Consider the following 14,177-nt stretch of genomic DNA (forward strand, 5'->3'; position numbering starts at 1 on the left):
ACCTTCCACATTTTGACATCCTTTTTCATAATAATAAATTGCTGTGTGTACCATATGTTATATTGTAAATGCAATCTTTGCATAAAAGTGTGTTTGTGTGCGGGCGGAATAACTAGATCCAGACCAGCATAGGAGCTTCATTGTGGAGGAAGGGGAGAGTTATTTTGCATTCTGCCTGTGCCTCCTCACCACTAAAATGCTGCTCCAGAAGTCTCCAAACTTGGAACAACGGGGGGGGGGGGGTTGAAGCTGTAGGCTATAGGAGAAAGTTGGTATTTGTAAAGATAACCTCCCTCTTCCTGCAGTGGAAGTTTCCATTGGATCTCAGGCAAGTCTGAACCCAGCCTATTGTGTTTTGATAAGAATAGTAGTTCTTGTTCTACAATTCAATGAAAATCATTTTGTTCCAATTTGGTCACAGTTTTTGATTCACCATAGTTTGCTATTTTGTTTGAACCAAACAAATTGTGGTTAATCTTAACTATGGTTTGTTGAAACAAGCCAACTTCAAAACATGTAGCAGGCTTGTTCAACAAAGCATAGTTAAGATTAGAATTATATCCAGACCTCAAACTGTTATTAAAGTGTAGCTAATCAAAAACCAAAGCAAAAGCTTCAAATCTCCTCAGTGTATAGACATCAGAGGAAATAGGGGATAATGCCTGATTCCAAAACCCATTCCCATCATGGCAGAACATGGTGGCCCCATGTTACACAAAAGCATGGCATTTTCATCAATTGCACATATAGCTGTAACCAGAAGAGCATAGTTGAAGCAGGGTCACCAACCCAGAACGTATGATGACTGTAACATTTTATTAGCTATAGCTTCACAGAGGAAAATGGCATGGCATACGGCCAAGATCCTATTTCTGTGTGATCCAGCAGGACTGTTATGTTCTTATGAAGGAGAGGATGAAAAGGAAGCAGTTCAATGGATATTCATTCTGAGGCCCATGTGCTAGAATTCAAACAACTCTGACACACCTGAACGGCTGTGTGTGAGATAGCTGAAATGTGAATAATTGTCGTGCACATGTGTAGACAATAGCTAACATTTCTCAAGGCAAAAATAGGAGCAGAATTCTACTATGGAACAGAAAACACAGGCTGCCATGGTTATTAAAGATATTTGGAGTGTGTGATACTCATCATGCAATAGGTAATAGCCTAGCTCTAAAAAGCTTATTGTCCCCTAGTATGGCTCTTGTTCTTGGGCAAATTGTTTAATACAAAGCAACAATCCATCAGTGACTGATTGTGTCATAATGGATAATAGCTTGTTGCACACCCAAGTTATCATGAGATAACTGCAATTATATCAACAATGTCTCCATCAAATACTCTTTGTGTCTGTATTTTTTAAATGCTCAGGCTAGGACCATTATGCTTAAGTGAAAGTTAGCAACATTAGACAGGAGTGCTTTAGGTACCCCAACAAGTTGTTTTCTTAGAAGTACGGTAAACACTTACAAATCCCTTCAGTCTGGAAGAAAACATGCAATGATGGTTGCAGTATTCTATCACTGCATGAGAAGTGATTGCTATAATACAAGACATATTTTTGACCCATATCTTTTTACTGTTTTAATCACTATAGCTCAGCTACTGTGTTGGATCCTCATAAACAGAATTCTCAAGCCAAATGCTCAAGAGCGCAAGGCAGGGAATGATACAAGAGCTACAGCACCAATGGGGGGGGGAGGGAGTAACCACAATACTATCAAGTTCATCATGCACACATGCGGACAGTGGTTGAGAAAACCCAACACTGTCATTTTCCAAATGAAATGAGAAACTGTCTCAGAAAGGAGAGGTTGAAAGTAAGCTTTGAAGTCTCAAGACTAGAGAGACTGCAGAGGGTCCTGAACTTTGGGAAAGTTAGGCAGGGATTCAACAAGCTTGCCAGCATTCAGCATGATGAGATAAAATATGACTAGCAAGATTTACAAAAGACTGCTTGAACCTCTGTAGTGTTCATGGAATCTTTTGCAGGATTCAGCTTGCTGCTGTTCCCTTCCTTAGGCTCATCTCCCCCCCCTCTCTCATTTCCTGTTTATTTGTTAAGGGACCAGAAGTCTCAAACTAGTGACTCTGGCAGCTCTGGAAGATAGTTATCCCTGAGCCACCTTGGCAGATCATAGCTGTCAGCCCAGCAAGGATCAGGTGACAGGAGGAGTCAACAGGCTCCCACCCAGCTGTTATACTGCCTGATGAACCGTCTGTTTGCCTCCCAGTCACCAGCTCATTGAACATTCCTGCCTTTGCCATCACCAGCTCAGTCTTCTCTTGTGTTTTCTAGGACCCTGCTTCCAACTCACTTGGTATGAGATGTGAGGTTATTATAAAATAAAAGCAAAGGTATGCCACAGATTATAAAAGGCATGAGCAACACTGGGAGGAAATGATGCAAGTGTAGCTGGTGGAATGAAAAGGGAAGAGGGTATAAAAGTAATTGCAATAATGAATTGGGAAACTAGAAAGTAGTTTGAAGAGCTGAACATATAGAAATGATACATGAATGAATGAATGAATGAATGAATGAATGAATGAAATTAGGACTTAGACTGTCAACTGAAGAGACAATGTTGGACTATATGAGCCAGCAATGCAGCTCTTACGTTATTTCTGCAAAGGACAGAAATATAAGTTAATTATTAATTAAAAAGAGATTGTGCAAATATAAAGTATTGAGTATGCCAGTCTTATGCCGCACCACTGTGCTTTAAAAAGATCCATAGGAACAAGATAGCACTCATAAAGAGAAAACTAGTCTTTAACATTCTCAGTCCAAAGTAAAATGTTTGAAACGCCACAATTTCTGTAAACAATAGGAATTGGCTAGGCAGTTTTCTTTCTAGATATTACTTTTTAGGGTTCATTGCTTTTAAAGAAACAGTTTCAAAGCCTGGGCTGGCAACCCTGATAGGAGAGGAAGCCAACCCGTTTGAAAATAACATGTTTGAAATGAATCCTGCATTCCATCCCCCATGACAATGGAGAGAAAGTCTACCTGTGGTTTTGCAAAATGTGAATGTCTATCATTAAAAGGGCTCTGCATTGAAAAATACTTTAAAGCCAACAGTCTGCAAAAACCAACCAGAAAAATCTTCACTGTGCTATGAAGATGAGGCCATCAGACCCAATGAGCTTCTGTACTAGGGATTTGGCATATCAACACAGCTCAGCAGGAAGCTTAAAAAGATTTTAAGACTAGGCTTAGTCAATTATTCAGTCAATTTACTATTGATTGAATAATATCCAGTCAATAGTAATTTTGGTTGTGGCTCAACCTGCGGAAGTGTCTCTGAGAGAATTTAGCAGATGAGATCCCCAACATTAAACCGTCTCTATTTTCACTTTTCTACCCAGGCCTGCTTTAAAAAACATTTCCTCCCCTGCCCGCATTCCTTTTAATTGTTTGAAAATTTAATCCAGAACAAGCCTGGCATTTCTGTAACTACAGATGCATAAGCTTAGACACTGGCTGGGAAACCTGCCATCAACATTTACACTTGATGCACATACATTGTCTTTTGGCTCTGCACACTCATGTTCATCTGCTTTGATGGCCTGGTGCCCACTCATCAGTCAGTTGGAGTGTTTGACTGGGTCTTAGCGCCAAGTAATGGCCTTTGACAGGCAGCATCCATAACCTTGCCAGTTCTTTTGCACAAAGTAGGTTCCCCCCCCCGACAAGCTCAAAACACCGGTGTACAACGTTCCTTTGCATTTCTCAACCACTTTTGTGAAACTGCAAGCAATAATTTATTATAGCAACATAAAATGAAGATGCTATTGAACAGAAGAACAATAGAATGCTGCTGAAGCACCTACATGCAAAGGCAATAGAACTGAAGGCAGAACAAACCAAAGACAAATAACAGAAGAAAAACTTATGAATAAGGTGCTGAAATGGGAAAGGAAGCTTTGTTTGACACTGCAATGGGTTGCAGAATGGGTTGGGCTGCAAACCTATGTTCACTTATTTTGGGATAACCTCCACTCAACTCCATGAGACTTATGCATAAGTAAAAAACAACAACCTTAGGATACATGTTACAGCACATTCCACATCTGTGCATCATACTATCAGTTAATTGTCTGGGTCTTTTACAGGTGTGCAAGACTACTGGTAACAAAGGAATTGCTCAGTGATGGAGACCCATCACTGGTTCTCATGGGGATTTCAACAGCAATAGGAAAACTGGTGATGGGTAAAGGCTTATGCAAATCCTGAAGCACTGGGTGGAAAAAGTACTGCAATGATCTATTTTATGGTGGTTTTATTGGCATTTGGTTTACCCTTTTAATTGATGGATTGTTTTATTGAATCTGTAAACTGCATTGGGGACATAGTAATAAATAATGCTGGCTGTTTAAATAGCCCGCTGTTGCAACCAGTCAGAACACTGATAACTAGATTACTACTTGGATTTGCATATTATTGTAGAAATGAATTTCAAACAATTAATGATGAAAATCAAAGGTTATGAATTTTTCAAAAAGAAAGGCCAAGGAAAGCATTCCTGAACCACTGATGACCATAAGACTAGAACATGCTGACTCTTTTAAGTATCTGAGGATCTGGTTTCATGGCTCTACTATTTCAACCAACCACACTTATTTGTTCCTGCAGAGGGAGGGGAAATTGCTGAAAATTTCTTTCCTGTCCATTGTGTTTTACTGCCTGCTGAACTGGAGAAAAGTAAATTTGTATAAAAATATTAATGGAAGCTACAACTTGGTGAGCTAAGTTCCAGGTGCTAGTACTTACAACCGCTAAGATAACTACACAAAATCTCATCCCTTTAATAATATACCCAACGGATCCCTGTGCTCAGCAGGAGAGGAGATCCTGCAGATACCATCGTATCAGGAGGTCCATGACACACAATGTCAGAATCAAGCTTTCAGTGTGGCATCATCTATCTTTTGGAATTCTGTCCTGTAACATTTCAGACAGGCACCATACCTCTATGATTTTTTCAATGCCCGCTGAAGACCTCCTTCTTTCAAGAAGTGGCCATTTCTATTCCAGTGGGTATTTGAACTGAATTTCAAATTGTTTTTATATATACAATTGTTCTAGATAAGTTTTTATTGTACTGTGAACTCGCCATGAGAGGCTTCATAGGAAATGCTTCATAAATGAAATATATAATAATAAATAATATAACTGATAATGTATGTAAAAAATGTACATTATACATATGAAAATTTAAGTTACAATTTTCACAGCAGTTTTGAATGTACCCATATTTTAAACATCAAACGGGTAAAATTCAAATGGAAGGGGTCACTTCTTCAAGCATCTTGATAGAATTAAAGGCTAATGTTGGAGCAAAAATGGATTGGCGGATTGGCTGGCTGTCACTGACTTCAATAGCAAAGATTCGCTTTTTAAAAATGACCCATTTCCAGCTTTTGTTCTGATGGGTAATACTGGTCTGCAAACTACTTCATACCAAATTGTGCTAAGGTTGCTAGGACAGACTGCTAGATCTTCTCCCTTCTAAAAATGGATCTCCTGATTCCTACAGGTAAGAAGCTGACTCTCTACTTAATGAATAAGATTCTTCCCTGACAACTGAGTGCATACATCAGAGCCATTGGTGGCGAAGGCTTTGTATACTTGTGACTGCACCTTGAACCTTTTTAAACAAACTGTGTTGTATTCAATGGTGTAATTCAGCTGAGGGTAAGGCTTCCATCAGCAAAATAGGGAGAAAAGCAGTTTTCAACAACTTTCCCTCCCCCTGCAGTTTCTGTGCCCCTTTAAATCTGGAAGGTCCCCCTGCATCATATTTGATTCCCTTCCTGTTCCACTGATGGAAGCCTTAGCATCAACTGAGCAACTGTTGGATACAACCCCATTTGTGTATGGCAATGGCAGCATGTGCTTACACTTGAGGACAAGGGGCTGGAAGAGAGAAATCAGCTATGTATCCTTTATTTTCTCTTGCTGATACTGTAAACTCATTTTTCATTATTATTTTTTTAAAAACCTTCTTATATTCTTGTAATGTCCTTTTGAAAGAAAATCTATAGCTTTATCTTTAAACTCCTGTTGCTTTGTGGCCAAATGCCTGAGCAGTTTTGATGGCTTTATTGATTCATTTGCAAGCACCACAATCATACAAACAGGGCAGTTTTTTTCCACAGCAATTTAGCAGCACAAATTAGTGTGGTTGCCTTCCCTTGTCAGAATTCCTAACAAATGTTATAAGGAATTCCCTTGTGACTTAATAGTCAACCCATTTTGAGATGAAGGCTGATTTTTGCATTTGTTTTGGGGGCAAATATTAATTGCTCTTCAAATGGACCCTATTGATTTAATGATATCAATATGTAAAGTGTTTCAATATGTATTTGTCTCTTCTTTGTCAAACAAAACAGCCAAAAGTTCAGACTCAGTTTAGGAAAAATAACATTATTTCACACTTAAACATGCTTAAGTGCTTTAGATCTCAAAGAGAAAAATGTGACTTAAAAAAAAAAAAGATTCAACAATGAATCCATAAATTCAAAGTCCTGACTCAAGCATTCTTACTACTTCAGTAAAATGCAACTCACCTAATTTACCCACATGTCTTTCAATAATTAAAATGGAAAGCTGGAAAGCATTTTAGTACTGTATTTTCCATGTCAATATTAGAAATATATTTAGGAAATATATATCATATACCGTATTTTTCGTCCCATAGGACGCTCCGTCCCATAGGACGCACCTATTTTTTGGGGGGGGAAATAAAGGAATTTCCCCCCCTTTATTTCCCCCCCAAAAGCAGGTCGGGGAAACCGAACCAGGTCGAGGAACAGCGGGATGGCGGCGCTGCGCCTCCCTGCTGTCCCCCGAGCTTGTGGGGCTGGCCGATGTCTGCCCCGCACGAGGGGCGCTCTGCATCAGGGTGCCCCGCCCGCCGAGTGGCAGGCTGATATCCGCAGCATGGGGAGCCCTGCGGGGAACTCCTATAAGGCTCCCCACGCTGCGGATGTCTGCCAGGTGCGGGGGGCGCTCTGCTTCTGACTAAACAACAACAACAACATATATATGTGTGTGTGTTTAAACAATACAACAACAACAACATGGCAAACAAACTAAATACTGTGTCTTGTTATTAAATCAACAACCATCACATTGAGAAAAAAAGTTTGGGTGGTTTTAATGATGATCAGCTGTCCACAAAGGAAGGTATTAGAAATGAAAAGGGCAACAATAGGAAAGAGGTAACAGAAAAGCAAATATGTAAATAAATTATAATTGGTAATATAATGGATGCAGTTGAAAAAAGGAAGATGTTGTTATAAGCCAAATCACTTTCACATTTTGCTGACTTATAATTTTATAAAGCACTTGCACCAGTGTAATGAGTTCTGTAGCAGAAACTGCTGTGATTAGATTGGATGTGGCAGACAGGCCAAAGATTGAAATATTTGGTCATGGTGAATTTGCATAAATGAACACTAGGAAGGAAGGCTGAACTGGTGTGCCTCTTCCTTTGCCAAGGTTTTGATACATATGCTAGAGAGCAAGGGAGGCGGGGACATGCTGTGCTAATATTCAGGAGATAAAACCATGATTCATTTTCTAATGCCCCCAAACTGGCTTCTTTCATGAAAACTAATTTCACTTGAAGGAAGCAGCAAATGCATTTATCACATCAGTTCTGCACTCACAGGGTCACACAGTCCTAGGACACCAGTAATTTGATGCTGGATAAACAAAACATTAGCTGTACTTTAGCCACCATTTATTCATACATGATATGAGAGATTCATATTACTGTGGCCTACTTTAGAGCCAAGATGAATTTGACTAGGTAACAACAAAATCTTAAATGCTTCCTATTATAATGTGCAAATCTAAAGCTGGAATCCTAGGATGAGGCATACATTGAACAGGACCGTAGTAAATGCACGTGTAGACTTACAGGGCTATGAGCATTTAAAGTGGCCTGTGTTGCAGGAAAAGGCAGTTGCATTCATCATTATGATTAGCATACATCTGTATTCCTGGAGTGTTCAGCAAGATTCCTGCCATTTAGGAATTGGATTGGTGTCAGTCACTGCATAAATTTATAAACACAACACAGACCTAAAAAGCTTTACAGTAAAGATCCACTGGGAGAGGGGAAGACACAATGCAGTCCTAAATCCACAAATGCTTTGCCCCCAATGGAATCTCTGCCAGCGGGAGTCAGATGTCCAGTGTCAGTGGAGATAGGAGAGGTTTGGCTACCTCTGAAATAGGTTCCCAGGAGCACATTGTAGCCATTCACTTATATGGGGGGAAAGGGTATGCTCAGAAGCATTTAAAGTGATCCCTCCTACACACACGAGGCTGGAACAATCAAGTCCAATGCTAGGGAAGCCCCACTCCCCTATTTCCTTTAGCCATAGCAAAGGATTGTTTCTCCTCTTCAGCCAGAGATGCAATGGATGCTCCTGAGTACACATCTTAAGGATTTTCCCAGTAATTAACTCACTTTCCAATCTTTCTTGGAATACTAATAAAACATCATATCCTTCTACTAATGCAAGCAGCTTGTGGATAGATACAATAAATAGAAATCTGATTGTGTATTGATACTTGAAAGCTAGAGCCATACTGGTAATGTGTGTACTGATTAGTAGAAAGAAGGGGGAGGGGGAAGAGAAGCAATTATAAAAGGTGAGAAATAAATACAGCTGGAAGTAAGAAAACCATTGAAGCTTTGGTGGATGGAAGAGAATCCACACAGGTAGAGATAATTTAGGGGTAAAATGGGTTCATAATAGAATGTTGCTTTTAAACTTTCAGATTCAGTTTAACAAGGACTTTTAAAAAATGCAATACATGGATATAATGATCTGGCTACAAAGGAACTGCAATCTCTCTACTTAGGAGTGGAAAATAAATTAATTGTAACCATTTCTGAATATGTCAAATGACAAATTTCTAAAATTGAAATAGGACAATCCTATAATTATCTGACCAAGTTCTCCAAAGAGCCAGAGTTTCTGCTCTGTGGACCTTATGGGCAAGTGGAAGCAAGAAACAAGTCAAGTCTGGCGAGGCAAGTGGTTTGAAGCATGGCTTTCTTAATAGGTCAGGACCCTGGGCAGCTCCCAGTTGGGCCTGCTGCTTGAGCTTTGGAGTTTTCAAAGGTGGCATCTAAATCAAGAGCTGGACCTATTTGTAGCCTTATGGAGGTTGGCATGTCCTGTACTGTAGTTGCCCTGCTTCCGCAAGGAGCTGGTTGTGCTGACTTAAAGGGCTCTTGCCTAAGTATGGAGACACTGACTTCTAGATTGTGCAAGGCATGGGAATGCTATTTCAGCTTCATTCTATGAGTCCTAGGAAGGTTCAAGAGTTAGGTCCTCTCCAGCTGAGAGGGCTCCAAGGAAGGCGTTGTTGAGGATGATCATCAAGTGGAGCAGTCTATCTGTCCTCCCTACTGGTATCTTCCTCAGTGTACTGTAAGAGGCCAGGTTTGGAAGCCATGACAAATAGACTCCATTTATACAAGTGTATGTCAGAACATTGCCCCCCAGCAACTTAGGGGCTGTACAGATCTCTTGTTTCCTAGGTTCAGACCTTCTCTGAGCTATGCCCCATTGTGATAACTCAGTGATAATAATCACTGTACAGTTCACTGTAGCCTTAAGCTGTGATTAATGTTTTAATGTTGTAACCCACCCTGGAACCTTAGGGCAAGGGTGGGAAAACAATTATATCATCATCATCATTTTTATTCCAGGCTGGAATACCCAGAATCACAATTTTTGAAAGGCCATTTTCTTGGCAGTTTGATAAAAGGTTCTTCCTCATCAGTTATGCAAGTGTTGAAACAAAAGCCGAATCTCACAAACGTTTGAGTCAGCTCTACACAGTTCTTTACCATGTTGTCTTTCAAAAGAGGAAGTCTTGAGTGGGATTTTGTTCTGGCAATAAGTAAATATATGCTCTGCAAAATTGTTCTGAGAATAAACCTGGATGAACTAATCATGAGTTATTCCAATTAGATTTAATTGGAAGGGCAGTTGGAATAAGAACTGCAACTCAGGCAATTTATATAATACAGAGAGCCTATAGGTGCCAATGCTGGAAAGATCTTGCCACAGGGCAGGGCACTTGATTATGTAGACCTTGTAGTGCTTCCCAGAATTAAGATCTTATTTTTAACATAACTGGTGGACTGTCCCACTGTAGTGCCAGCCAACAGTCTTTAAAATATGAATTGCTATCAGGAAGATATTTCCGTTTTCAGCATGCTGGAAGCAAGCACTTAATTGCAGTTAAAAGGTGTGAAATTAGTCGGCAATCCTACAAATGGTGTCTGTATGTGTAATTTATCACCTACTTGTAGAGGTGACCGTGTTTTAAAAATTCACATGCAAATTATAAAAATACAGGGACTAAGGTTTTAAAACTAGGCCTTCATCCTCAAATGTGAACATACATTTAAACATTGTAAACATCCAAGGAAGGATCTCAGGGCCTGTGGTTTAGGTCATCTCCAGATTGTCAGTATTCTGTTCACCATGCATGCACAGCTAGGCAAAATCCAAGGGAGCAATGATTGAGCACAGAAAGGCCATTATGGGTCAGACAAGACCACAGCTTGATTGGTTACCAGAGGCTGATCTGGCATAGGGCAAAAATTATTAGGCAGCCTGTCTTCTGGCTGATTAGTCACCCGGCCTGTCTGATGGGGACACAATGTGGGATTTGCCAAGCTCTTAAGGTCCACCGTGGTGCAAGCTGCTCTTGTGGGTTCTGCCAGCCACTTCAGTTATGTGGGCAGGTGCTTCAAGACCTTGAGGCACCACTCCCAACTCCCCTATGAATCTTGACCAATGTCCTTCTCCACTAAAGTTGCATCAATAAGAAACAGGGGGGAAATTACTCACACATATAAAATGGGGGGCTGACACAGTGGATGCAATTCTGTTCACTTTTTACATGTTCAGTAACAGGGCTTAAAGCTAAAAGGATTTCTTTATTAACCTAATTGGTACCTTCTTTTGGGACTCATTCAAGGAAAGTTAAACAGATTTACAAACTTGAATCTGTAGTCACGTGACTAGACCCTGAACCCTGGTAATTTAACAATAATAAACTGATAACCATAGCCAAACTTTTCTTATTTGGTGAAGAATTATGCAAAACTTTTCACCAACGCTCATTATTTCCTGATGGAATGTGGCATCAGATAAACCAATAAGACATAAAACTGAAATATGCTGAGTGTTGTTAAGCTGATCATAAGCGGTCTCTGTTACTTGCACATATATTGGTTTAATTATACTGTCCTTGAGTATCACAAAGAACAGAATTTCGATTCCAAATGTTAACATTTCCTCACTGACAGCCCCAAAACTTACACAGCTGTCAGGAGCAGGCTATTTTAGGCGGATAGAATAATAGAGGTTTCTACTATATATATGAATATTTCATCTATACCTCATTAACAGTTAAAATATGATCACTATCCTGGTGAACTCTCATTTCATCCACCTGTTTCTTGTGCCAGGGTAAGAGGTTTGCAGAAATGAGAAAATATGAGTTTCAATATAAAATGCTGCCTCGCACATTGTTTTCCATAGTTTAGAAGTTGTTGTGTGTTTTCATCTGGTATTAGCTTACTGCATGTTTCAAATACTTGATTTTAAACAGGTTTTTTTTAATTGACCAATGTTATTTTTTTATTCATTTTGTAAAGTGCTTTGGGCATTTTATTACAAACAAGTGGTATAAAAATGTAGAGAAATAAAAGTAAGTGACGTTCCAGCACAATGTAACCATCATACAGATAGACTAATCAGTGAGCCACAATTCTTTGCAGGCCCCTGTCAAACAGACACTTGTGGCAAAGCCAGTTTGCTGACAAGTGATGTGTGGAAATAGTCCTGTGACACAGGGAGGAACCATAACTCAGTGGCAGAGTACATGCATTGCATGCAAAAGATCTCTCCAATATGCAATCTTTGGCAAGATTAGATAACAAGAGATTTGACAAACTTCTGCCTGAAGCAGTGTTGAGTCCTTCCTGGTTAGGGCAGATAATATTAGGGTAGAATGGAAAATAATTTGACCTGGTTAAGGCAGCTTACTATATCCTTTCTATATCCTTTCAATGTAGTGCAACAAGGGAAGGGACAGACTACTCATGAAATGCATTTGATATTCACTGAAAAATGACTGGAAGCATTTGGGTTTGAATGGTTCTGTCCTCTATGTCCCCAGTTTTCAGTCAAGATGCTCTCAAATTTGATTATTATTCAGTGTTACCCTGGGTGTAAGTGGGACTCACTGAAGCTGAGAATCAAAATATGCCTCTCACAGATTTCATTAAGTGCCCCTACCATGCCAAGCAGAGCCAAGATCCATTAAACCTTCTGTAAAATTGATATTTTTTATTGCCCAGACAGAAACAATTTTCTGGGAAGAAAACTAAGGGTTTGTTGCTTGTTGCTGTTGCCTGGAAGAAAACAAGTGAATGGGAGCATGTGGGGAAGAGGAAACAGGAGGCTTTGGGCTTCTGCATGTCATATGGAGAATATTCCAGTTTATTGCAGTAGCCAAGGGAGTGGGAATAGAACAAGTAACAGTTGCCCATCCTAGATGATAAACAATATTGCAATGGTCCTCTTAGGGTGCAATGGGGGAAGCACCTAGGGCATGAAACTATGGAACAGTAATCAAAATTGGACAGCAAGCAATAGCGCTATTTATGTGACCAATACATGATATGATCCATATTATAGAAGCTCCCTAGTGAAAAAAAGTCAAAGCTCAGAACTTGCTTTGGATTAAATATAGCAGGCACTGAAGTATTGATGTAACAGAAAATCACTTGTACAGATTATGTCTTGTATTTGTAACCTCATGAGACCTATTCAGTCCCTTTCTTCTTTCTTTAACTTCATTTAATCTCCATTTATGTTATTTCTTATATTATTATAGTCTAGTAATAATAGCAGTCACAGTAGCAACAGCAATAACATTATTAACAGTAATTAAATGTTTGCCCAGTAGCCAAAGGCCTTCCAGGCACATGCACATAATTAAAATATTGATAATGTTCAATTAACTCACAACTAAAGAAATAAAAGAGATTAAAACCAGGGGAAAACTCAGATGCAGAGTCCCGGCTATACACATTAGCACAAATTTGTACCAGTAACTCTGATGGACCACAGCAAGCTACAATTTTCAATGACTGCTGGTAATTTAGTCCCAGAAAGTCTTTTTATGGACTTTAATGAAGCCTGAGAAAGAAGTCCAAACCACAGTACAAGCCATAGCATGGAGCCTTTATAGTTTTGACAAAAGTTCACAGTATTTGAATATTGAAGACCTCGCTCTGTCCTGATACTATTCAGCTAAGCTATTATATACAATGACAGTTATGGAGTTCTTTGTTCCTTGAGACTAGTAGCCATGGAAGCCTCAGACTTGATCCAGCAGGATCAAGACATTTCTTAGGACATGTTCCATGTATAGTACAGTATTCAAAGGAATATGCTACAGTTAGCTATGCTATGGTAAAATCAAGAGTGGACCATTGCAATGCACTTCACATGGGGTTGCTTTTCAGAAGCTTCAGTTAGTACAGAATGCAGATCCCCAACTCTTCAAGGAGAACAGATCTTATAACACCAATTCAAAAGGCTGATTTTGACCTATAGGACTCTTTACGGCTCAGGTCCCAATAGCTTCTGGGATGCCTCTTCTGATATGAACCTACCTGGACACACATATCTTCTTCTGAAGCCCTTCTCTGGAATCCCCTCTGAAGGGTGATGACAAAAAATAGGGCCTTTTCAGTTGGGGCTCCCTATCTGTGGAAAGCTCTCCCTGGTGAAGTCTGTCTTATGCCTTTGTTACAGATAGGTAGCCGTGTTGGTCTGCCATAGTCAAAATAAAAAAATTCCTTCCAGTAGCACCTTAAAGACCAACTAAGTTAGTTCTTGGTATGAGCTTTCGTGTGCATGCACACTTCTTCAGATACAGTGTTACTGATATTTTGATTATGCCTTTGTTGACACTTTCATCTCCTTGCACCCCAGGCTTTTGACGGGCTCAGCTATTATTGTGCTACCAAAGCTTCCTGTTGCTCTCATAGGAGGTTGAGAGTATGGGGAAATATGCATACAGGACACACACTTTTGTGATCATCGGTTCTTTT

At 39.7% G+C, this 14,177-nt stretch overlaps 1 protein-coding gene across 6 annotated transcripts in view; it reads right to left on the reverse strand.

Moving 5' to 3' along the window:
* NKAIN2 (sodium/potassium transporting ATPase interacting 2) overlaps positions 1-14,177 on the reverse strand; it is a gene marked incomplete at its 3' end in the record, with an annotated part of 446,592 nt that overhangs the window by 212,161 nt on the left and 220,254 nt on the right. The window lies entirely within an intron of this gene.

The sequence above is a fragment of the Podarcis vaucheri genome (assembly GCF_965113315.1).
Source record: "Podarcis vaucheri genome assembly, chromosome: 3".
Taxonomy (NCBI): Eukaryota; Metazoa; Chordata; class Lepidosauria; order Squamata; family Lacertidae; genus Podarcis; species Podarcis vaucheri.